This window comes from Gavialis gangeticus, unplaced genomic scaffold (genome assembly GCF_001723915.1).
Source record: "Gavialis gangeticus isolate Ggan-Ray unplaced genomic scaffold, GavGan_comp1, whole genome shotgun sequence".
Taxonomy (NCBI): domain Eukaryota; kingdom Metazoa; phylum Chordata; order Crocodylia; family Gavialidae; genus Gavialis; species Gavialis gangeticus.
The window spans coordinates 42,905,002-42,928,717 of record NW_017729008.1 but is presented as its reverse complement, the minus strand read 5'-3'; the positions used below and the strand labels follow the sequence as shown (position 1 = coordinate 42,928,717).

Below are 23,716 nucleotides of genomic sequence, written 5' to 3'. Positions count from 1 at the left end.
TCTGGAACCAGTTTCCAAGTGAGGTGGTGCAGGCTCCCACCCTGGGGGTTTTTAAGAGGAGGTTGGATGACCACCTTACTGGGGTCATTTGACCCCAGTGCTCTTCCTGCCATGGCAGGGGGTCAGACTAGATGATCTGCTCAGGTCCCTTCCGACCCTAGAAACTATATGCACCGCACAAATTATAGAAGGGAAGTACTGTTGAAGGGAATCTATGATCTAGTCTAGATGAAAGATGGAGAAAGATCAACACAGAGTTTCTGGCCTGAAATGGATTTACTTGTACTGTCTCAGCAGTACTGGAGCTATATTAAAGGATTTAACTGCAAAATAACGACTAACTTAAGACAAGAAGGGAATGTAGTCCACCAGTAGACCACCATCCATATAAAAGTCACAGAAACACACTCAAAGTAACACCTATTTGATCCCTGCTCAATGAATGCTCCAAGAAGAGTTCTTTCCAATTCTGGACTTGGCAGTGACTTTAACCCTACGATGGAGATAACCACCGCAAAGTTTACACATGGGATCATCAATATCAAAATTTCTTTTCTTGAATACCAAAGAAAATTGAACCGTTACTCAATAGAAACCTTTTTTTTTTTTTTTAAACATCTAAAAAGTTTCATGCGTCTGTATGTTTTCCTGCCGGAAACGAATCTGCAGTTCATGCTCCAAATCTTCTCATTCTGGCCGAGAACTTCCTTGCCTAGGTTGGTCTGGAAATGAGGCGAGAAAGCTCGTTCTCGGCCACACAACTTGCCTGTCACCTGTCGTAGGCTTTAAAAAGGGACCCACCCCAAGAGACAAAGGCAAAGCACAGCCAGAAACTGTGCCAAAGGGTAAGCAGCAAGATCACAAAGCAGGAGTGCATGAGAAAAATGAACACGGGGTGGCTCATTATTTTGGCTGGACAGCCACTCGATGAGTTTTGGTGAGCTGGCAAGTCCCGCACACCAAATCTTTCACAAAATATGATTTTAGCAAATTGTAAGTTAAAAAACAAATCGTATATTGAAGGAAAAAAAAAATCAAACATTATAACATTTTTTTTAAAATTGTCCCAATTTATGGGTTTTTTTTGAGAAGTGTATATAGAGGTAATCAAAATAAAGTCTTACTCTTGTATATTGTGTCCTGCACACTAGGTCCCAGGATCTGGCCAGGGGGTGTGGGCAGAGCTCACTTGTGCTCACTCATTGAACAAGCTTCAGTTCAAGCACCCCCGCCACCGTTTTGAAGAGTGGGAGGCTGAGTACATATGACACTGTGGACACTTTAATTAAAGCAGCTCTCGAAGCTGCTCTAATTAAAGCGTCCCCTCTCCATCCTGGAGCATGCGTATAGACACCCTATGTGCCTTGGACAATCCCTCTGAGACCCTGAGAAACCACTGTTCATTATAAACATTAAAATGTGCCACCCCATGGTCAACTGACCGATTTCTTAGAAGTGCCTTGAGGGATCTGCAGGAGATGGTACAAGAGACCAACTCAGGGATGGCAGGGTAGGGCGGGGGGTAATAGGGGGAGAAGAGGATAAAAAGGGATTTAAAGTAGTAGAGTCACCTGCAGAGAGATTAAGAAGAGAGAAAAGGGACCACTTGAGGTGACAGGATCTGGTTTTGTACCTCTGAGCTGACACTGGTGCATGTAGAAGAATTCAGTACACATATGGAACACATCAGAGCCATGAGTTTGTCATACTGCCCACCTAATCCATCTTATCCGTTTCCCTTGCCCAGACTGCCTCGCCAGACAGGCTACATCCCTGGTAGCCAAGTCAAACCATGCAATATGATTTGTTATTAATACTGCTGCAAGTGAATCAAATCACTCCTAGGAGAAACTCAAGTCAGATCTCAAAATGTGATCAACTAGCACAACAGTATCAGCTGACAAGGCTACGCAACCTTCTCCAAACTGCATCACCGACTACAGTATTTAACTGGAGCAATGCTTTAAGTTTGCAAGTTTCTATTTACCAGGGTGATTAGACTAGTGATTCTCCACTGGAGTGCCAGGAGATCTTTTTAAGGGTGCCACAGCACGCTGCCCCTGTGCAAGGAGGTACGTGCCTCCCTCACTCCATCTAATAATCCATGCCTGCCCCAACTACCCCAGTGGTGCCCATGGCTGCTCTTCTGGGCTACCTCCAACCCCACCACCCCATGCTCTGAGCAGTGCAGCCTGCTGGGCAAAGGGATATGGGGCCATGAAGCCATGCTTTTCAGCCAACTCACCCCCTTTCCCACTTCTGCCACACTCCCAAGGCCAAAGGGTGAGGTGCGCGGGTATACGCTTCTACAAAGGTCTCACGCTGGCAAATGAATCCAGCCTTGGCAGCATGAGCCAACTTTACTGCCCAGGTACAGAAGGAAAAGGGGAAAGTGGTGAGAAGAGCGGGGCACAGCCAACAGGTTTTGCCTGATGTCTTCACCTGGCACCAGCAAGATCAGAGGTTCTCAACCATTTCAGGCTGTGAGCATCTCTCCATAAAACTGTCCTGAATTTAGATTGTAGCTCTGCGATTCTCAGCTAGGGTCCTGCAAAATTCAGAAGAGTTATAGAGCATGCCATGAACCTAAAAAAGGTGCAGAACCACTGGATGAGACACTTCAATGCTTCCCAGTAGAGAGACACCACCTAAAGTTGGCACCAGTCGAAAACATTTGGTCTTATTAGAGAAAAATGGTCATTCTTTCAGCTTCCTGCCTTCAGCGTCTAGTCGGCTTCCTCTGTTCAGGAGGCACCTCATGATCTCAGTAATGGGGTAGGCACACATTTGAAAGAAATTGCAGTTGTGAAAACCACAGTTTATAAATAGGCAACTCAGAAAACATGGTGTACCTGGTGCTTTATTTTAGCCTGAATTTGATTTCAAAATGACTGCGCTCTGCCAGGTTTTACAAGAAAAGTATCAATTTAGGTTCTCTCTTCCTTTCGAAGAGAAGAAAAAGAAAAAGGAAAAAAAAAAGAAGCAGAGTCCCTTTCAGATCTATTCACAGGAACGGTGTGGTAAGAAACTAGCTAAACACACCTCAAGATGTGCATGTTTCTAAAAAGGGGCCTCTTCCTGGAGAGATGATTTTCAGATTACACAAAAGCCTATTAAAATCCATTTTCTGCCCTAAGGAACCTAGACATTGTAAGCAAGTCAAGCCACCCCAGCTCCCACCAAAGCCGAGCAAGAGCCAGGAGAGAAACACCTTACATTTGGCCCGGTACTGTGAACGCCTTGGGGCAGGGACATTCTCCAGCTTCCAACTTCTACCGTAAACACAAAAGCACTGAAGAATGAAGTTCTGGCAGGAGCTGGTCAGAAAATGGAGGATCATCTTGGAAAAAACATTAACAAAAAGCCAAAATTTCTCTCTAGAAAAATCAGAAGCATCAGCTGGAAACTGAAAGTCTGACAGGAAAAATAGAGCTTTTTCCTTTAAGGGCAGTTTAGTATTAGATGGTGTCCACCTGCTCACCCACGAGCCAAACTCATTGAGAAGACCCTACCTGTGTGTCCCACCCCGCAATAATACACTCATCTAACTTGCTTAGGGCATTTATATACATACCTTTTCATCCTACAGCGTGCCAGAAATCCGGCAGGTTGGAGCAGACTCAATTAATCATACCTGCTCTGCATGCAAGCTGATGCGCACTGTACTGCTTTGCGTACAGTTGTGTAAGTGGCAAAATGCACGTCAGCGTGTAAAAAGTGGCAGCAGCACGCTTTTGTTGGTGCAGTTTACCAGATAGCCAAGATACTGAAATCTGGGAACGATCAAAACTGTCGCAACCCAAATTTCTGAACGGAGAAATTTTAGCTGTATTGGGCACAATCCAGCAAAAGCTGAATCTGCCCATGGAAAGCACTGAATGAACGAGATGTCTTCAGTCCAAATCCTAGTTCTGTCAAGACTGCTTTACCGGCCCTGCTCCTAACGGCAACTTCTGCTCACTTAGTCAAAGGGCTACCTCAGCCTAAGCACATTTGCAGAGATGCTGCCAAGGGTTAGATCATGCTGGCTCTATTTTCTCTCTTTTTGTTTTTTTGGAGGCAGCAACACTTCAAGAGATGTTCCTTTAGGAAACGCCAGCTCGATGCAAGTTTTCTGGCAGCAAATTAAGAATCTGTCCAAGTTTTAGCATAAGACAGACCATTAGTGCTGGTGTTACTTTGATAAATAAACATGGACAACGGGTTTTTTGGGGGGTTTTTTACGACTAGACAGTAATAGCAGCAGGGCACCAGTTTATAAATATTGTCGCAATTTGTATAAAGCCATTCGCTAAAGAAGTGTAGAAGGAATGTATGCCTTCTCACTGACATCCTCAATACATCCAAAGCTGTGAGCATAGTTTAAGGAATGCTTGGATCACGTGAAGAAGGCAGGACAGAGCGTCATTTTAAACAGGCCATTAAAGAGGGTCTTTGAAAGACCAACTTAGACCTTAGCTTGGTTCTACAGGAGTCTCTACCCACAAAACTGCAAGTTTTCCAGCTTACACAGGACAGGCCCAAATTTCCTGGCATATTTTCTTTCATGGCTTCAATCATCAATGCTAGACACTGAATTAGGTCTTGAACAAGTCACATTTTGGACTTGAAACCAAACGTGGGAAAGCAGCGCCTATTTTAAGTGATGACTGCAGCTGTATAAAAAGAGGTTTAGCAAAAAAAACAAAACAAAACAAAAAAAACCACAGTATTTGAATAGTTCCAAAAAGAGGATTAAAAAATTCTCATGAAGGCAATACCCATGAAGACTTATCTAATGGATATATACTGCTACCAAGGGCTGCTCCCAGACCACTGGCACAAACCTGCCAACCATCCCTCTTAAAAACATGTTGGCTGTCCCTTCAAACAGGAATCCAGCTCACCTCCAAAAGCACTCCACAATAGCAGGGCCTTAGCCCAGGCTCCCCTTCCTCCAAGCCCCCCTGCAGCATATTCAGTTTTCACTCAAGTACTGCTGGGTGGAGACGAACTCCATTGCTAGCCACTTTGCACTCCACTTTCTGCATTCAGCTGTGACCCACTGATGTGGACAAAGAGAGGCTGCTCATGGGGCTCAGAGTAGTTGACTGAGAGCCTTCCTGAAATAGAGGCACAAACCTACCTGAAGTAAACGCGGATCTTTTCCCCAGCCAGGGGACTAATAGACAAGAAGCTTTCTGAATTAAGATATTCAGCCTAGGTAGCCAATGATGCACAGCAGCCATTACAGTCTGACATTTGAGGAAGATGCCACGATTGCCTTACTTAGTTCAAAGGTCCTCAGGGGGGCAGCTTTGGAAGTTTTGCTACAGAAGAGTCCTTATGCTCTAATGTACGATCTCTTATTTGAAACCGCTGTCCATCAAAGCTTCAGTACTCTTTCCATACAAAAAAAGATTAGCTGTAGCAAGGTCCTTTGCAGACTTTTTGGAGTTTCTGGCTCCTTTCCCACATTGAGGATACGGTCTGTATTTGTTTATTACCACAAAATGCTTTGCTGCACAAGTCAAAAAGCTCCTAGATTGACTGGCCAACCCTGACAGACCCTTTGATCACCCAGAGGCCTAAATCAGGAGCTTTATAACCAAAAAAAAATCTTTATGGAGCCACTACATTTTTCCACAACGGTCCCCCCAGAGCAGGGGGGCTGGACCCAATGATCTCACAGGTTCCTTCCAGCCTCAACTTCTGTGAATCTGTGGACTGTAGGAGAAAGAAGGCGACAAACAGCATTACAGAAAATGAAGTCAGAGATTTAAAGAGTCTCCTTGACCTTAAGTAACCTGTTGAAAAGTTGAAATTAGCATTTCACACAGTGGCCATTAATGCCAAATATGAAGCAATGCATGACACGCTGCAGGAGACACATGATGGTTTCAGGGTGGATCATATTCCAGGGCACCTGTTAATTTCAGTTCCTTTCAAACCGCTTTGCTGCACTACAGTCTCTCAAAGTAAGGTTGCTTCTCATTTCCCTTGGATTTTGGCACCATCTCCAGTTACATCGAGTTTTTGTATTGGCGTATCTGAAGTACAGCAAAACCAGGCAATTTTTAATTGGTTCACTGGCTAACGTGGGGGGGAGGAGGGGGGAAGAAAAGAGATAAATGCAGGTGTTTACACCTCTTTTTCCCCACTGGTGATGTTGAAAGGTTTATACAAACGCTTGCTATTAAACATTTTTTTCATTGTTAATGTGTCTATTGATGCTGGACCTTTGTAGTCATCAATGGCATCTGTGAATCAAACACTCAGGAGACTATGCCCTCTCTTGATCTTTACAACCGGCTTACAGAAGAATTTTCAGGCATTGGATCTGGTGCCTTTTTTCCTTCCTTAGGGTGTTTAAAGAAGTCTGAGAGAGGCTTAAGTGGGGTTTTTTTTTCCTAGCCTGGCATTTCCCATCCTTTACCTTTAAAAGTACAAGGTTTGATCCTGCCCTCAAGTTTTATTGAAGGATGCCTTGGGATGTCAGATGTTTACTGGAGACATGCTGGAGTTTATTAAAGATGCGTAAAGACATCCTTCCTGCCAAGTTCATTTCCCAAAGCTAAGCAGGGGGTTAAAAAAGACAACTCTAAACAGCCCCCCAGTTTCATTCCTTCTCCCATCATTATAGGCACCTGCAAGACAGATAGGACCTGAATTATTAATAGAAGCTAGAACAGGAAAAGAAAGGACTGGGGTGTAAGCACATTTCAGGCCTTTATATATGTGGGAGAAACCAAGGGAATGAACCCAATTTTTCCTCTTCCTAGCTCACCTTCAACCCCAAGCCTGATGGAGTTCACATGAACTACAATTACTTTAGGCTCCCAATGACAGCATTTTAAAGGTTTTTGGGTTTCTTTTTTGCCCATAGATTTGGCTTGAAACCATCATCTTTTCCAGACAGCAACTTTGGTTTTCAGAGTCAAACAAAAGGAGACAATTGTACAGGGAGCTAAAGCCACCTATTATTAAATAAATTAGCTGTTCTCTTGTGCTGCCATACAGTAGCTCCAGCCACACCACTGCACCATACCCCATACTCTTCCAATAAACAGCTTTTGAAATCAGAGGTCTCAGTCACTCGCAGCAGACAGATCCAGGTAAGACAACTGGGTTTCTGCCTTGGTTTCGTTTTCTCAGTCCACTCATCCATCTGTATTTAAAGGGTTTAACTCATAAGGACACTTCTGTCATTCAGGTTTCTACTTCATTACACCGATATCTGCTCTGAAAGCTTAGATCAAATATGAGAATGGTTTCTACTTTACATATCGGTTCTGAGCAAAGATTCATAAATTTAAGTCTTCAAGGTTACACACAAGCTAGTTACATATTTCCTGTCCACCAAGCTAAAAATGCACCCAAGAAGTCCATGCCATGTTTTCAGCGAATGGTCAAACCATCTGCAGAAGTTCCCTTGCTTATCTTTCCCTGAGGATTTTGTAATTCAGTCTGGTATTTTGACTATTTTTTTCCTTCAGCTATTCATCTTGTATTCAAGCCGTACTGTCAGATTTAGTACTAAGGAATCGGGTATCAAGGAGCTTGCTAAAGACAAGTATTTAAAAGCTGCTTCAATCTTTTAGAGAAAGCCAAAGAAATCCAAAGGGGCTGAACTACCAGGTTTTCCGTAAGGAGTTCTCATTAAGGCAAAAGGTACATTGTGTTCGAGAAGAGGGAGAAATTGTAAACAGAGGCCAACTCATTTCAGAAAGGCTATAAGCACGGTTCTTCCAGAAACAATGATCCTACATCAGGTCTCTTACTGTAGCAGAGACACTCCGGTGAACACTAAAAAAAAAAAATTGCCAAGGAATAAAGTTAAAAAGCAATTCTGGACTTTGTTTATCCAAGTTAATGTACTAGCAGGGGATTCACAACTCATTAACAATACCAACCCTAAACGCCGTGCGCAGCATTGTCCAGCATCTTCCATTGTGCAGCATATTGCACCCCAGAACAAGCTCAGCCCTCCGAGTATTCAAACCCTAACCAGACAGCTATATTCTGCTTGAAGCCTGGACTGTCACAAGCCAGGGGCTATACAGCTACATCCAGGAAAGAGTTAGCAAGATGTTCTGGATGCTGCTGCACTTAAGTCCTGTTGCTATCCCATTAAGTCTCTACAAACGATATGTGGTCTGATCTAAAACTCAGTATCTAACAGACATGCCGAAGTTCCCCTTAAAAAACAAAACAAAACCCAACTCTGGCAATGCCGGTAGCAGCACACAGCAGCAGGAAGCGAGGGTGAGGAAGTCATCCCTTTCAGCCACTTGGGAAGCAGTAATGAGGGTTTCTAAAGGGTGCCCTATTGCCTCATTTGGGTGTCACCATTTCATGTGCAGGATTCATAGGTGCTAGGGTTGGAAGGGACCTCAATAGATCATCGAGTCTGACCCCCTGCCTAGGCAGGAAAGAGCGCTGGATGTCACAACGGGCCTTGTAAAAAGAAAGGAGGGTTTCCAGGGTGCTGTGGAATGAACTTTGAAAGTTGCATTGGGGCTGGACACAAGTTCTGAAATGGAGATTATAACACCTGCCAACTGAAGATCCTGAAGTGCTTTGCAAATACCAAGGAATTAAATGTTACCACTTCCTACTTAATGGAAACCTCACTGTCCTCATTTCCAGGGAGACAAACTGGGACACCAGAGATAAGCAACATGCCGAAAATCACGTGACACTGTGGAGCTGGAAGAGAAGCCAGGCCTCCCAAATTTCAGTGCTGTGCTTTGGCTGCAAGGCCTTATTCCTGTATACAAGACAAGAGGGTTGTTAGCCCCCCTCCTCCCTCTATTCCCGAGGGAGAGGCACATAATTTGTCTGAAGATAGAGCTCTAGGGATTCGGGTAAATTAACAATTTAAATTTATGTCCGCACATTTCTGATAGCCAGAGGGGAAAGCGGTCAGCTGAAGGTTTCCCCATGGGAAAATGTGCATAACAAATTTTGAGGCTTACTGAGAGTAGCCTCAGTTTAAGAGCCCTTTGCCTCCTAGCTAGGTTTTGCCCACATTAACGGCACTGAAGCTCTGACGGCATTTCTGTCGAAGCTGCACAGGAATGTCATTGTCTGGCCCCCCAGCTACTCAACCCAAGCTTTATACTCTGCGATCCCATCTTGTGGAAGTGAGGCAAAGGAAGTGTGTTACATTACAACAATTAGTTCAATTTAAAACTGAAACAGAACATCCTCCCCCCAATCTTAGACAAGTGACAGAAATCACACTGTTACAACTGTGCTAGAGGCTAATTAAAGCACATTTTAATCTTCTGCAGTGCAGTTGCCTCGATTTTAAAGTGGGGCCCTGACAGTGAGCTTGAGTTTCTCCACCTTCGGAGATGAGCTGAATGCCAATGCTCATGCCATGTCAGAGACCTACTGCTGAACTTACCCCAGATGCTCCAAATCACAGGCAACCCTGGACAGATCAAGTAACAGACTCAAAGACAAACATTTCTCACAGTCTTCAGTAATCAAATCAGCTAAGAACAGACCTGGCTCCTTTTTAGCAGTTTTTGATGACAGAATATCGCTAATCCAAAGGGGAAGGAGAAGAAAGAGACACTTGGCCATTGTGCTACAACGAATAAGCAGAAACCCTGAAACACTCAGCTCAGTTTGCACCAGAAGCAGCTGTAATGCCAGACGTTGCGAGCCATGAGACTCAGCAGTATGAATGCACTTACTAAAAAATGTTGCTCCTTGCTAAAGTCATCCTGACGGCAAAATCAGGTGAAGAAGAATAAGAACAGAGGGAAAAGAAAGCGCTTTCTTCCCATAAGAATATTTAAAATAGATATTTTAATGACAGAGGAAGTATCCCCACTGACCGTTCTTTTCGTGTCTTTAAATAATCAAGGTCTCAACACTGACCTCCCAAGACCACCTCAGAGAGGAGCTCCAGAGCCAGTCCCTTTTGGGCCACTGCAGAGACTGCCAAAGGCCCAGTGAATTAGAAATTGGACAGGCCAACTCTTTTCACAAGCCTCCAAGCAACAGGCCTCTTTCATTCACTCCCAGCCTTACTGGCCTGAATCCAGGCAAAAAAAACAAACTGCCCAGCTCATTGGTGCCCAACTTTCTGGCCCCATGACCCAGATGAGTGGCACGGGGGTGGTCCACAAATGGGATCCCACGTAGGGTCAGATCAAGCCCAACCCAACCCTGTGTCACCTGCATACTGAATCCAGCTGCACACTAGCACAATTTGACATGCAACGCCATGTTATCCAGCCACAGACTCCCCACAGGTCCACATATTTGGCAGCAGTTAAGCAACAGTTAATACTACCATTGCTCCTATATAATTATTAGAGACAAGTCCTGCCAAATAAGCTAGTACAAGGGGGCAGGGGAGTTCATGGGATCCCAACCTTACTGGCTTGAAGCCAGTCCACCCAGGAGGTGGACCCCTCTGTATTGCTCAATTCAGCGGTGCCCAAACTTCTGGCCCCACAGGCCGTTTAAGTGGTGGTTGACTTTTGCCCAACTAGGGCAAAAGGAAGAGAGGTCAACCCAGAGTGACTGTTTACAGCACATTGAGGACTGAAGTAGCAACCTTACTGGTTAAAGGACTTGATCGTATTAAAAGAATTGGTGCAGGGAACAACTGACTGGCAGTGACTGATCTCTGCTTCATGCAGGCAGCGGTTGCAAGAGGTAAACTGGAAGAGTTGGGAGAGACCTAGAGCCACTTCTACCCAGCAGTTCTGTGGCCTGTGCGAAAAACTTAGAGATTCATTCGATTCAAAGGAAGAGCATCGGCACCACAAATTCACCTGAACAGCCAGCAACCCAGAAAGGGGCAAGTTTCCAAAAAAGAAAGAGCACAGAGCTTTAATATTCCAGAATCAAAGCAATAGACTGCTGCCCATTTTACTCAGAACTGCCCAGCCACACCTATTCCAAACCATTACTGCAGCGAGCTGATGCGCTTGGTTGTCCTGCCTTCTGACAAACCCCTTATCTACAAATGACCATGCTGAGGCCTGAGATCAAAGAAAGCTAGCCATTTTGTACAGATCTGCAAAACGACAAAAGATAGGATGCTTAGAAAACTGATATTTTGCAGCAAGGCTAATGAAAGTGAATTTTTGTCCAAAACTGGAGGGAAAAAAAAAAAAAAAAAATCACTATCCTAAGAAGCCAGGAGATGTGCGTGGGACAATCTGGAACCAAGAATGCTCTTAAGACACTTGAGATATGCATACGATACATTTTTCTGAAGACAGGTACAAAACTCTGAATAGTAGACAGCTGTTAATCTTCTGGATCATGGCATGTGTGTAAGTTGTCTAAGTTAGGTGCCTGATGAATCTGCTTGTACAGAGTCCTGCAACCATCACACCAAGACCTTTGATGCATTTGCCTAGGCAAAGGTATGGAGGAGTGGAGGTTCCCCAAGACCCATCCCCGCTTTAGACCATTGAGACAAAATCCAAAGGCCAGACTGAGTCCAGACACTCAGTGCCTTGATGGCTGTAGCTTCTGCCAGAGAAGAGAAGTGCTGCTGACTGCCTAGTGCCTGAGTGAGGGTGCATTTCTGTCAAGGTGATGTCCCTTAGCCTTTCTCCAACCCAGGAGTACCCACAAGGCAGTGGGGGCTAGGGTGCTGAGGCAGTCAATACTCACCTGCCTCTGGAGGATGCAACATCATGGTATTTTATAGGAGCTACCCCATGATGAGTAGCCCCACCACATTGCTACCAGGCCCTCCAGTTGGATATAGTTTACAGTCATATCCAAGACCACAGGAAAAACACATGTGCACAAAAGGAAAATTTCACTCTTCTCTTGGTTCTTTTTTAAGCATATTAGGAAGAGTTACTAATTCAGGTTTTAACTACTGGAGACTCGCAATGTAGAGATAAGTGCAAACACTAGTGAAGGGTCTGATCAAAGTAAGCCTTCGTCTGTGATCCTTACTGATGTGAGTAAATCCAGGTAAGCATAAGACCTGTGAGGTTCCAGAAGCCACCTACATTTGGAAGTCTCCATAGGAACTTGATTGCTTGTGTAGTCTCTTGTTACTTAAGCAGAAGTCTAAAGAGCCTGGTCTCAAAACTGGTTTGCTCCCCCCTGATATCTCAACACAGCCTAAATGAGTATGTTCTTGCTCTGTGTATATATATTAATAAGATGCAATATACATCCCTCCTCCCCTCCACCATGCGAGATATGTTTTGATGCAAATAATGGATATTTAAAGAAATGACCGATGCAGTTGAAGTATTAGATTTTTGGCTGGTTTAAAAACAGGTTTACAATACTGATCAAGTCAAGGAAGAGAATGATTCACAGCAGATGAGAAGCTGGCCACAATTCTTCATCTCTTTCTAAGAGAACTGAACAGGCCTGACTTTTAGTAGAGTAGCCAAGATAGGAAGTTGAGTTTTATTTCGTTTTGCTCTATTAACTGTATAGCATCAGGTTGCCTTTCTAGGATTTATAATTGATCAGTCTCCAGTCTCGACATGCATCAGGAATCAATAGTTGCCTCTTAAAAACTCAGTGTTACACTTTGGAAAGCAATGTGTGCAGACTGAGATGCAAGTTCAGATCCCATGATCTAATCGCCCCTTCCGGCCTTAAAAATCCATTAATTAATCAATGAGGCTGAATATCAAATTCTTGATTTCAGTTAAAGTCAATGCATTTGCTTTTTTTCTTTAAAAGGAGTATAAATGAGTTTGACAAACTCTGCCTGGGAAAGCAGGCCATCATTTAGGATTGCAAGCGTGCAATGTTATATTTAAATGGGACAGGATACAGACAAAGCTTTGGCTGGGATGATCTAGTTGGGCATGGTCCTGCTCTGAGCAGGGCGACGGATTAAAGGCCCTGCTGAGGCCCCTTCCAACCCTAATTTTCTATGATTCTGTATAACTCCTACACCCTGATAATTAAAAAAAACAATAAAAAAACACCCCCCAAAACAAAACCACTAAATGTGTTGAGAAGACTGGAACTTTAATCAGAAACCTAAATAAGGCTTCTCATGTAGAGGATTTACTGAAACCAACTGGCTATATTTCTTAGGTCTTGCATTTAACCACAACTCTAGTTTGAGTATTTTCCTCAGCCATTATTACTGCTGCCTCTTCCCATCTACAGACGCAATGTACTATATTTACCAAAAATAGGGGTAGCAGGACACAACTGCTTGCTGTTAGCACTCCTCACACTACCTTACCAAGCATACAAGATTATACACTTGCTAACTGGGAGCTTTAAGTGGGAATGAGATAAATATTACCAGGTCCAAGAATTACACGAGCATGAATCGGGTCACAACCATGATTTTTTTCTTCTTCCCCCGCTAGCTTGCTCTGAACTGCCACAAGGGCTAGGAGTCTGTTAGTAAGAACTGAGATTTTCAATGCTGCCATGACTCCAAAATCTGGGGCTTCAAGGAAAAAAAAAAAAAAACTTTCACTATTGGAGGACACACAACAGCTTGTAACATGGAGACAAACAGGATTTCAACATTATGTAAAAGCAGGGGCTTTAAGAATGAAGTGCCCTGAAAAACATATCGACTGGAGCATATGTCTGTACAAAACTAGTCACAAGAGACATCTGGATTGAAAAACAATATGCCTTGCTGCCATGCACCTGCCTTGAATGGAGCAATGCAAGAATGGTGCTACCATCCAAAGATGCAGTAGTTTCAAATGGAATTTTTCCTGGTAAAACAAAAGCAGAAACCCAGGGCCACAAGATCTAAGCTTGGTCTTCAGAAAACATGGGCCTATATTATTTTCATTGATACTTAAGGCAGCAGAGAGATTTCAAAGCCCAATTTTACTTGCCTAACAGATTTTACTACTGGACACAATAGTGAGACTAAGCTAGGGGCTGCTCATTTCCTTGCAAGGTGCCCAAGGAAAGTCACATAGATGCGGGTGCTAAATTACAAAGGATCTGATGTCTCTGACCCTAATGTTTTGACCCATGAGATCACTAAAGAAACCATCTTTCATTCTGGGCTCTTGTTCAACTCTTGCATGCAAGCTTGGCATTACCATAACTCTATCAATGACTGAAGTCAGAAGAGCTGTGTTGCCCATGAAGTCAAACATGTCAAGTCAGCCCCACATTTGTTTCGCAGATTTGACACGCTGGCAGACTGAGAGCTGGAGCCGAAAACACAAAAACCATGAGATGTATCGACTTACTCCTGGGTTCTGGTTAACACAACTCTGAGCCGAGTCACAGCACAGACAATTTGACACTTTTAGGGGCACAGACTTGTTGCAGGAGTCATAAAAATTTTCCTCCCTCTGTTTAATTTCCAATACAGGCATCTGACTTAAGGGATTATGAAGCATCATCAAGACCATGGTAGAAATTCCCACGCTGTGTAAGGTTCTTTGTTTTCAAATGAACGACTGCAGCAGGTCCCACAGGAAGCAGCTTTTCATGCATGCTGACTGAGGCCTTGCCAGCATTGAAGCTTTGCAGACTAAAGAAAGCCACCAGAACGTGCACGCACATTGTCATGCTTCTGCCAGCGCTTCAAAGAGCAAACACCAAATACGCAATGCACCTTAAGACATCCCAGCAGCCCTTCCCAACTGATGCATTGTGGGATGAAAGTGAGCAGCATTATGGGATGCCCAGGGCTCCCCTTAAGACTGATGGGGAAGCAACAACCACCGCTCACAATGCATCTCTCTCCAAAGAGTAAGAATAGTTACTGAGTTCTGCTGAGCACCACTGATGGTGATGCACTGCTCAGCCAGGGCATTATCTCAGCATGGAGACTGCCAAGTGATTGTATGGTTTCATACTTGCATTACTGCTACATGTAACCAATACCGAGGACACATTAGTTTTTGGCAGGATTAGCTCTAAAGATTTTTTGGGAAGGTCAGCAAGATTGTCTCTCCCCTGCGCTCACCCAGTCTCAAGTTTAAGATGTCTCACTTGATCTCAGTCCCCTCACTTTTAATTTGAGGAGGAGATTGAAGAGCTGTTGGGCCTCTGCCAGTCTCCACTAAGAGGGAAGAAGCGTTTTTCACAGGGGTCTGAGCATGGTTGGCAAAATGGAGAGATTCCTTCCCAGCCCAAGAAGAGAGTTTCCAGGGCAGCCCCTCATCTGCACAGTGGAAGCCAATTTTTGGACAGGTGTGCCCCAAATTAGCCCCACACCCTTCCCAAGTGTTACTCTAATCTTGCTGTCTTGCCCAATCTGCTCCGCTCCCTGCCCTGTGCCCCCCGTCTGATCTGATGCTCTGCTTTCTGCTCTGTCTGCTACTGTGTTGCCTGTCCCCTCTCTGATCTGCCGCATGCCACATGCAGAGGCTACCTGGGCCACTTGTGGCATGCATGGTGTGCCACCCCTTGGTGGCCACCCCTGGGTGGCCACATTGCCCCTGCTTTCAGTTTCTTGAGCAGTCCCTAAAGGATGTTGTCTTAGTGCTCTTACACCATGCATGCCCTGTGCTAAACCAACCACATGGCTTTTAAGGAAGGGCAAAAATCTCATGTTGCTTTGGTGGACCAGGTCATCTAGTGAGCTGCCCCCACTTTATGGAGTGAGGACACAGCAAGAGAGAGAGAGAGCTCAAAGAAGCCAACTCCTTTGCAGGCAACCTGCTAGGAAGGCACTCAAGAGTAGTGCCATAAGAAATTCAGGCAACCAACAGGTGTGCACATTCCCCCTTCCACAAGGTAGGGAGCGATGGCTGTGAGCCCAAAGCAAACCAGATGTAGCTATAAAATGTTTTAAAGACACCAATCTGTTAGATCCTGTTCCATGAAAAAGGCTAGAGTCCATTTAAAAGAGATTCAGGATTGATGGTGTCCCGCTACTGCAGACTCCAAATCTGACCTTCTTTTTATAAATCGAAAAGACAAAGCAGTATTTTGTTCCAGGTGCTATTCAAGTAGTTTATATTAGATCCTTGGAGTTAAGTCGCTCCCCAGCAAGGTCACCAACCTAGTAAAGCATTTTCAGACATCAGCATCCCTGAGCAAGGGAAATGTATTAGCTTCTTTAAAGCAAAGGAAGTGTTCAAATCCAAAAAAGAGCACCCAGATTTGGCTCCACTGGGGACAGGGCTTGGGAGGACTTGAAGGTAGAAACTGAACTGCAGCTTTGGAGTTTCAGTCTTAGTCGTGAAGTTCAAAAATAGAATCTCTCAGCTCTGCAGCCACCTTTCCAGATTAGACAAGTCTGAAAGCTCAGTCACGGCCGTGCAGACGCTACACTGCATAAAAGGTGAACTAGAGCATCTGTAGTTATTGCACCGTAGATCAGTGGATTTTCTGATGGACACTCTCCCATGTCATCAGGTCCTTCACCTAACAGTTTTAGGACATGAGCGATTCTGCCACCATTAGAACAGAGGACGCAATGCTCAGTCTGACAAGAGAGGCCAAAGTGCTTGTTAATATTTTATAAAGCCTTTCAGTTTTGCCTTGATTAATCCGCTGCCCAGGTTAACCGAGGACACACAGAACTACATCTCAATGTCTTTCAGATGCTTTGCAATGTTTGCTTGCTCTGTTATAGGAAGCACTGGATGCTACTCCAGCGACCTATTACTGACTGGAATGGCAAAGAACCATAAAAAGGGATCAAATGAGCAATCCAGTTAGTGCAGTAGCTCGTTTCCAAAGAGTGACTGGTACTAGGCGAGCAAAGAAACTCTGAAACAGACACAGATGAACAATATACCCCTATGAAAAGGTCTTCTGGGCCCTCCAGAGTTGGAAACCAGCTCATGTCCTGAAGCCAGGGGGTTCAACACGCCTCCCAAAACTCTTTAGGGGTTCTTCCTCCCCCCCTTTAAATCTCCCTATAACTACTCTGGATATCTTTGTTATCCACAACAATGCCCACTGTTAATTTAAACCCTGGTAGGTGCTTGCCTGCGTGATATTTCTCAGCAGCAAGTTTCACAGCTTGTGTGTGACAGCATTTCTTTTACTTTCTTCAATTTTACCTTCCGGTTTCCTGCATTGTTGTGAGATCGAGAGGAAAAGCGAAGAACATGCAATCTGCTTTCGCAACCTAATTCAATTATTATGTATGCGAATATCAGATCCCTTCAAATATAGCCAGTCCCAGTAGAGGCCTTGCAAAGCTCCACAGATGACTGACTAGAAACAATCAGCTGCTACGCCAAGGTTACCCTCCTCTTCATGAAGCCAGTAATGTAAATCGAGCATCTGCATGCCAGCTCTGCCCCCAGGCCCAGCCCCTCCACACGGTGCAAGTGCTCAAGGCCAGGTGGAAAGCCCACTGGAATTTAGGAATAATGCAAAATATATTTAACAATCAACTGTCAAAATTTCCCACCTCAGCCTTTCACCAAGGATGACAAATGTCTCCAGGGTGAAGCCCCTAGAAAGCAGTTCCTGTCACTGCAACATCAACTTCTACTAACAAGGCATTAACCAAAATTTGATGCCAGGTTCTTGATGCCGATATCACAGGAAGACCCAAAATTCTCAAAGCTAATTACAGACATGACAATGTCTCAGGATCACCAATACAGTAGTTTTAACTATTTTTATTATAATTGAATTAGTTCCCACCTGTACTCTTGCTCTTATTTCAAAGAACCCCAACGTGCAGGTAAAATGCAACCATCTTTGGAGCAGGGAAACAGCATTTATCACTACAAGATCAACACATTGAAACAACTATGGAAGGATCTATGCGACAAGGTTTAAATAAAGTCTCTGACCTCAGTTACTGCCTCCTCTTATTTTACTATGTATGCTTTAGAGGTGCATGTAAAACGTGCCTTGTAATTCACAGAACAAATCTGTCATTTGACGTGGCAATTAAAATGACAATCCTGACTAAGATGCTTCAGTTAAAAAAGGAAAAGGGTGGAGGGGGAGAGGAAAAAAAAAAAAAGAAAAAAAGAAAATCAGAAGAGAGTATGACTGACCTAGTTGCTTTTTTGGAGACTGAGTCAACTTGCTATTTCACGTGTTGTTATTGCTACAGAGAAAAATGCAAGTGAGTTAAGACCAGCAGAATGCCAAAGACCATAAACAGTGCTCTTGGAAAGCTGCTTCAGGAAAGGGTGGGGGAAAAACCCCCTTAATTTTGAGGATAGCATCACATCTCAGCTGCAAAAGCCTGAGGAATGCCAGTGGGAACAGAGGCCCTGAAGGCAATGTAATCAGAGGCATCTTCTAGAGGTGTTGGTATCACAGCTCAGTAGTACTAGAATTTTAGGGTTTACAAGATAATTAGAAAAAGAGAGAAGCTGGACCTAGGTCAAGTGATAATTTGAAACAAAAAACTTACAATGCAGGTCTCATGGCTAAGAACCATTAGGCTGCGAAACAGTTTCCCCAGTGGATGTAGTGGAAGATCCATCACTTGGGACATTTTCTTACATTTTGTGCAGTTCAATTTCAAGCATCCTGTCGAGATCAAGAGGGCGCTGGAAAACAAATTGGACAACCTAAGAGAAACTAGGAAGCGTAAGGTTGTATGCTTCTTTAGCCATCCATGTGCTATTCAGTGGAAAAAAACAAAGTACTCCCCTGTATAGACTCGCTATTCCAGAAATGTATACACAGGGTCCACTGAAGAGAGTCACGAAGACAGAAGAACTGAACGTACACAATGAGACGAGGCCAACAGCGCAATCCACCTCCCGGGCAGATGGAAGCTGGATATTCAGAAATATGTTCTGCAGCATTGCCCCTAGCTTGCTCACAAGGGGTACGGATCCAGAGCACTGGGATCTCTCTTCCACAACCTGAAGCCACCTCAGCAACAAAGTGAAATCCTGCAGAATAGCTTCTTTGGCTGGTAAGGAGGGACTGCCTTTTAAATGTGGCTACCCTCCTACCTTCAGCAAGAGCCTGCCATTCAGATGCTGTGTTTAGGGTTCGTAAGGTTCTTTGGGTAAATCTGATCTCTTTTATTAGACCAACTAAAATAGTTGGGAAAATTCTTCTTTGCAAGCTTTTGGGTAGAAATATCCTTTGTCAGGCTGAGGAAGCATCTGCAGTTGGCGTGTCCTCTTCCTGGATGGGATTCGGGTTCAGTTCATAACAGGTCGAACACACGCAGAAAATAGCAGCAGGCTCGATGTAGCAGCTCACGGTCACGGCACCACTGCAGAGGTGGTGTCTGAGGCTAGCCAGGCTCTTCCCTTCCTAATGGCCTGCTGCTGCCCACTCATGTAACTCCCTTGCAAAAACAGCACTTCACCACAGCAGTGAATCAGGAAGGGGAAGCCACTGGAGCTCTGCCGATTCTTCTAAAGGCCGTTTAAGGCAACAGTACCTCCGCTTCTTACATCCTCCTGCTGCAACCAGCCTGTGAAAGCAATCCCACATAGGAAAAGCAGCTTTCAAAGCTGTACCTGGAGGCTGATCTTTTCTATCCTAATTAACTGACGACGTGTGTGCACCTCTGCCCCTATCCGTTAGAACAGTGGCCCTCAACCCTTTCAGACTCGAGGCACCCCTCAAAAGAAGTGCCAGCTTTTATTTTTTGGCTAATAAAAAAAAAACAAGAGCTGCCCTGATTGAGAATCACTGCACTAGAACAAAACTGCTCTGTGGTATCATAGGCCCTACCCTGGTAAAGGATGAAGATTTTCCTTCTGGGAGTGCTAGGGGCACACACTTTCAAAACAGGAGAGCCACAGCTTCCCCTGGCTGTCACTACGTGGCTATTTGGGTGACACAGCAGGCCAGGGTCTTAGATGGCCACGCAGAGGTTACATTACCCATTTCAGACTCTTGTGCTGCACCTGCTCCCAGGAGGTGGGGAGTCCAAATGGCTAGTGAAAATGGAGGGTGTCCAGCCTCTCAGGACCATACAGAATTGGATCCTTGCTGTAGAGTAATGATCTGCCAAAGTCACTCAATTACAGTGACAGGTATCACAGTTTGGACGGGGCTGCGTACAAGGAGACAATACAGAAGCACCCAGAGGGAGTCAGCTTTTTCTCAAAAAAACCCTACAACGGACCTTGTTATTCAAGGCCACATGCTGGGTGAACAAGCCAGGATTCTGCTGGGTAACAGATTTAGACTAGGTTTGGCAAGGACATATCAGCTAGCTGCAGAAAGAGCACTAACCACACCACACCCAAGACCATGCAGCTTGCCACTGAAATAGCAGCCACTGCAGCAACAGGGACAGAGCGCAGCGACTTGAGGGCTTCACTTGCATAAGCCCCACAGAAGTCTCTTTTGGAGAGCAGTTTTTTTTGATGGCCCTTCACTAAACAATATGACTGACAATGTTAGCCGTCACACTTCACATAATCACAGAAAACGAAGGCTGCAAGGGACCTCGGGAGGTCACATCTAGTCCAACCCCCTGCTCAGCAGGACCAGCCCCAGCTACATCAACCCAGACGGCTTTGTCTACCTGGCCCTTAAAAACCTCCAAGGATGGAGAGTCCACCACCTCTCTGGGTAACCTATTTCAGTGCTTCACCACCCTCCTTGGGAGAAAGTTTTTCCTAATATCCAACCTAAACCTCCCTTGAGACCACTGCTCCTTGTTCTGTCATCTATCACCAAGTAAATGAATGCTCCTTGTTCTATCATCACTTCCCAGGTAAAATGAACCAAGGCAAAGAATCTAGAGCAGTGGCTCTCAACCTTTTTAAGGCTCAATAAAAAAAAGGAAATATTATTATTATTATTATTATTATTATTATTAACAATAATCATCATCATCAATGCATCCCTCCCTAACTTTTGTGAATGGAACAGCACCCTATTTCAAAAACGAACTTATTAATTACAGAGCTTCCCCTCCTTGCAGAAGGGCCAGGCAGTGGGGATGAGACAGCAGCCAGGTAGGGACTTGCCTGAGCTTGTACTCATCTAGGACCTGATGATCTCACAAGGTCCCTTCCAGCCCTAAACTTCTGTAAATCTAAGCTTTTGTGAATCTCCTCACACCGCAAATCACCCTAAAAGGGGTCTCATGATGCTGCAGTACCCTGGTTGGGAATCACTAGCTCAGCAGGAACATCTCCCAACTTAACCTAAACAGCAAAGATTTTACCCAAGTGTGCATAAGGCTTGTAACAAGGCCAGAGCCTGTTTCTATCGTCTGCTTTCTCCCACGAAAGTATTGAGCACATTTAGGGGTGTTCATAGCAAAAACTCCCTTCTTCAACTACAGAGCAGTCCCCAACTGATTCCAAGGCTTAACCAAAGAATATCCTCCTGTTACACACCACCTGTACCAGGGGTGAGCACGTTTAGGAAGGAACATGGTGATACCCGCCTAAGAAAACAGACACCGCATTTTACAAAATATACATGCTTTTGCTGCTACTACAAATTAACAGCCTCCAAGTGCGATTGAATCAGAGTTTAGTAAAGCTTAAAGCAACTCAGTCTTACAGAAACCTGAAAATAATTCTTCTCCCTCCAAAAGAGACTGTGCTACTATTCAGTCCACTAAAATCATTATTCCAAGGATAAGGGACACAGAGAAGAGAAGAAGTAGTTAACAGCAATCAAACGCTGAAAAAAAAAAAATAAAAAAAATCCCCACAAAAAGCCAGAATGTCAAGCTGAAATAGGCATTTTAATATAAGCTATTTTAACCAAATTCATATTATAGTTGCATCTCAATAACCACTGCAATTATATTATTAAGCAGGTGCAGCACCCTTTCAGGTCCGTGTTGTAAAGCGGAGCTTCAATGGGCTCTGCAATCAAACTGACAAGGCAACAATGGAATAGTGAACTTACAGTCACAGCCAAGATCCAGTCCGTACAGGGCAAAAAATAAAATTGCTCAGCTAATAAAGACATCCAACTCTGCTCTAAAAGGGATGAGCTAATACCTCTATAAGAATCATTTGAGCAATGGGTTGGGTTTTTTTTGCAATTTGCTTTTTCTCCCCCCCCCCAGCACCAATTAGTAAAATAATGCAAGGGGTTATTAGTTCTTAAAATGCCAGGTAATGGGAGACCCTCAATCTGGTCAACATACATTTGAGATAAGCAACTTTCTTATTTACTCCCCAAAACTGAGCTAGTAGTAGAGATCAATTGTTCTCAAGCCTTCGTCTGCTTGGAAAAAAAAAAAAAAAAAAAAAGTACTACACTACTCCCCCTCTCCCTTGAGAGCCAATTAAAAAAGGGAGACACAAAAGGAGTGAGAACCAGCTCAGGATGTTTTGAGATTTGCATTCCAGCATGCAAAAGTTTCTAGAACTGTCTACCCGTAAAAAGAAGAAAGAAATCTGCCAAAAATACAAGAACTCCCATGCACATGCTTTGCCCCCTAGGGAGAGGACAGGAGAACAAACACATTATCATCACGTTACTCAATGCACTGCTGGAATATGTTCAAATACAAGGACAATGAGCACGACAAGGCTCTCAAAAGAGCTTCACGTGGGATTTACGCCGAATGGGAACGGTTTTCTATCTGCCAGCTGAACGGATCTAGCACCATGGCTGTAAGAGCTATTACTGTGCTGCATCAAAGTACCTCTCGATACCCATCAAGATGCAGGTACGCTCATTTCTAACTAGAAATAAATGTTTTTGAATATAGTCATGCTGTTCCTCAGCCAGCAGCTGTAACCCGGTGCTCTTCAACGAAGTTTCTGCTGCTTAAGTTATTTTGGGCTGCAACAGCAACCTTTCCCATTGCAGCACTGGAAAAATGGAGATTCAACCCACTCTGACGGGTTTTATTTAAAGCACAGAACAGAGGGCGACACTGCCCTTTTTAACACCACAGGTGATGCTAGAAGAGAAACACTCAGCCAGCTGAGGATCTGTGCACAAGAGGGGAAACGGGATCAATACGACATCACGTTCGAGCCCGTGGCACGTCTGCAAATGCAGCGTGCAGCGAGCCCGTGCACTGCTATTCTGATGCAGAACAATAAAAACCCCTGCCTCCGAACTCTCGTAATCCCACTGGAAGCACCTCGAAGGGCTGGCACGACCCAGTGGGGCTCTGATTAACCATGCAGGGACCCTGCAGATGAGCTGTGCGGGGCTGCCTGCGATAAGGATCTCCCCGAGCCCCCGGTGCTGAAACCCTGAGGATTGGCCTGTGTGGGCTTCCACAGCCTTGCACTAGGCCTCCTTCTCCTCTCCCAGCCCCCACCCCCTGTATATAAACACACTCTTGTCACACACTCCATCAGCTGTTCAGGTTGCTCCGCCCCGGCCTCGGTTTCCGGGTAGTAACAGAGCAGCCAATCCGATGAGTTGCAAGCTCTGCCTGAGGCCTTTTGCCTGCAAACACTTTTCCAAAGCAGGAGGCTTGGCATTGCACAGGGGCAACAGTAAGACAGGATGGCAACGGGCAGACGCACGGAGGCCCCCCCGCTCCCCATGCGGCAGGGAGAGGAAACTTCTCTGCACCCCTCCAGGCTAAGATTTTCTCCACCCCAGACCCGAGGTCGATCAAATGAACCTGGGTAAATTCCCTGTCTTTGGGGACTACGCCTGCCTGAAAAGCCCTTTTGCGACCGGCAGGATGCAGGACCCTACCTGGGTTTGCTATTGAGCCCCTAAGGGGGGGAAGGAGGTGACTATCAACCCAACAGGGGCACGATGCAATGCAAATCCCTGTTTCTTGGCTCTTCCGAGCATTTGCACAAGGTTTAGAGAAGGGATCAGAAGGGAAACAATGAATGACTCAGAGTTTCAGAACAGAATCATCCAGGCAATTATTAAACATCGGTTCACACACATACACATATGCATTCCCCAGGCAACCCGAGGAGAA

The 23,716-nt window shown here is 44.7% G+C and overlaps 1 protein-coding gene across 1 annotated transcript in view; it reads right to left on the bottom strand.

Moving 5' to 3' along the window:
- The window catches only part of UBE2H (ubiquitin conjugating enzyme E2 H), a 67,642-nt gene extending 49,206 nt beyond the window's left edge, over window positions 1-18,436 (bottom strand). Inside the window, exon 1 of the mRNA XM_019509673.1 lies at window positions 18,275-18,436. The gene's annotated coding sequence lies outside the window, so the exon portion shown is untranslated. The remainder of the gene's footprint in view (window positions 1-18,274) is intronic.
- Between the last annotated feature and the right edge of the window lie 5,280 nt (window positions 18,437-23,716).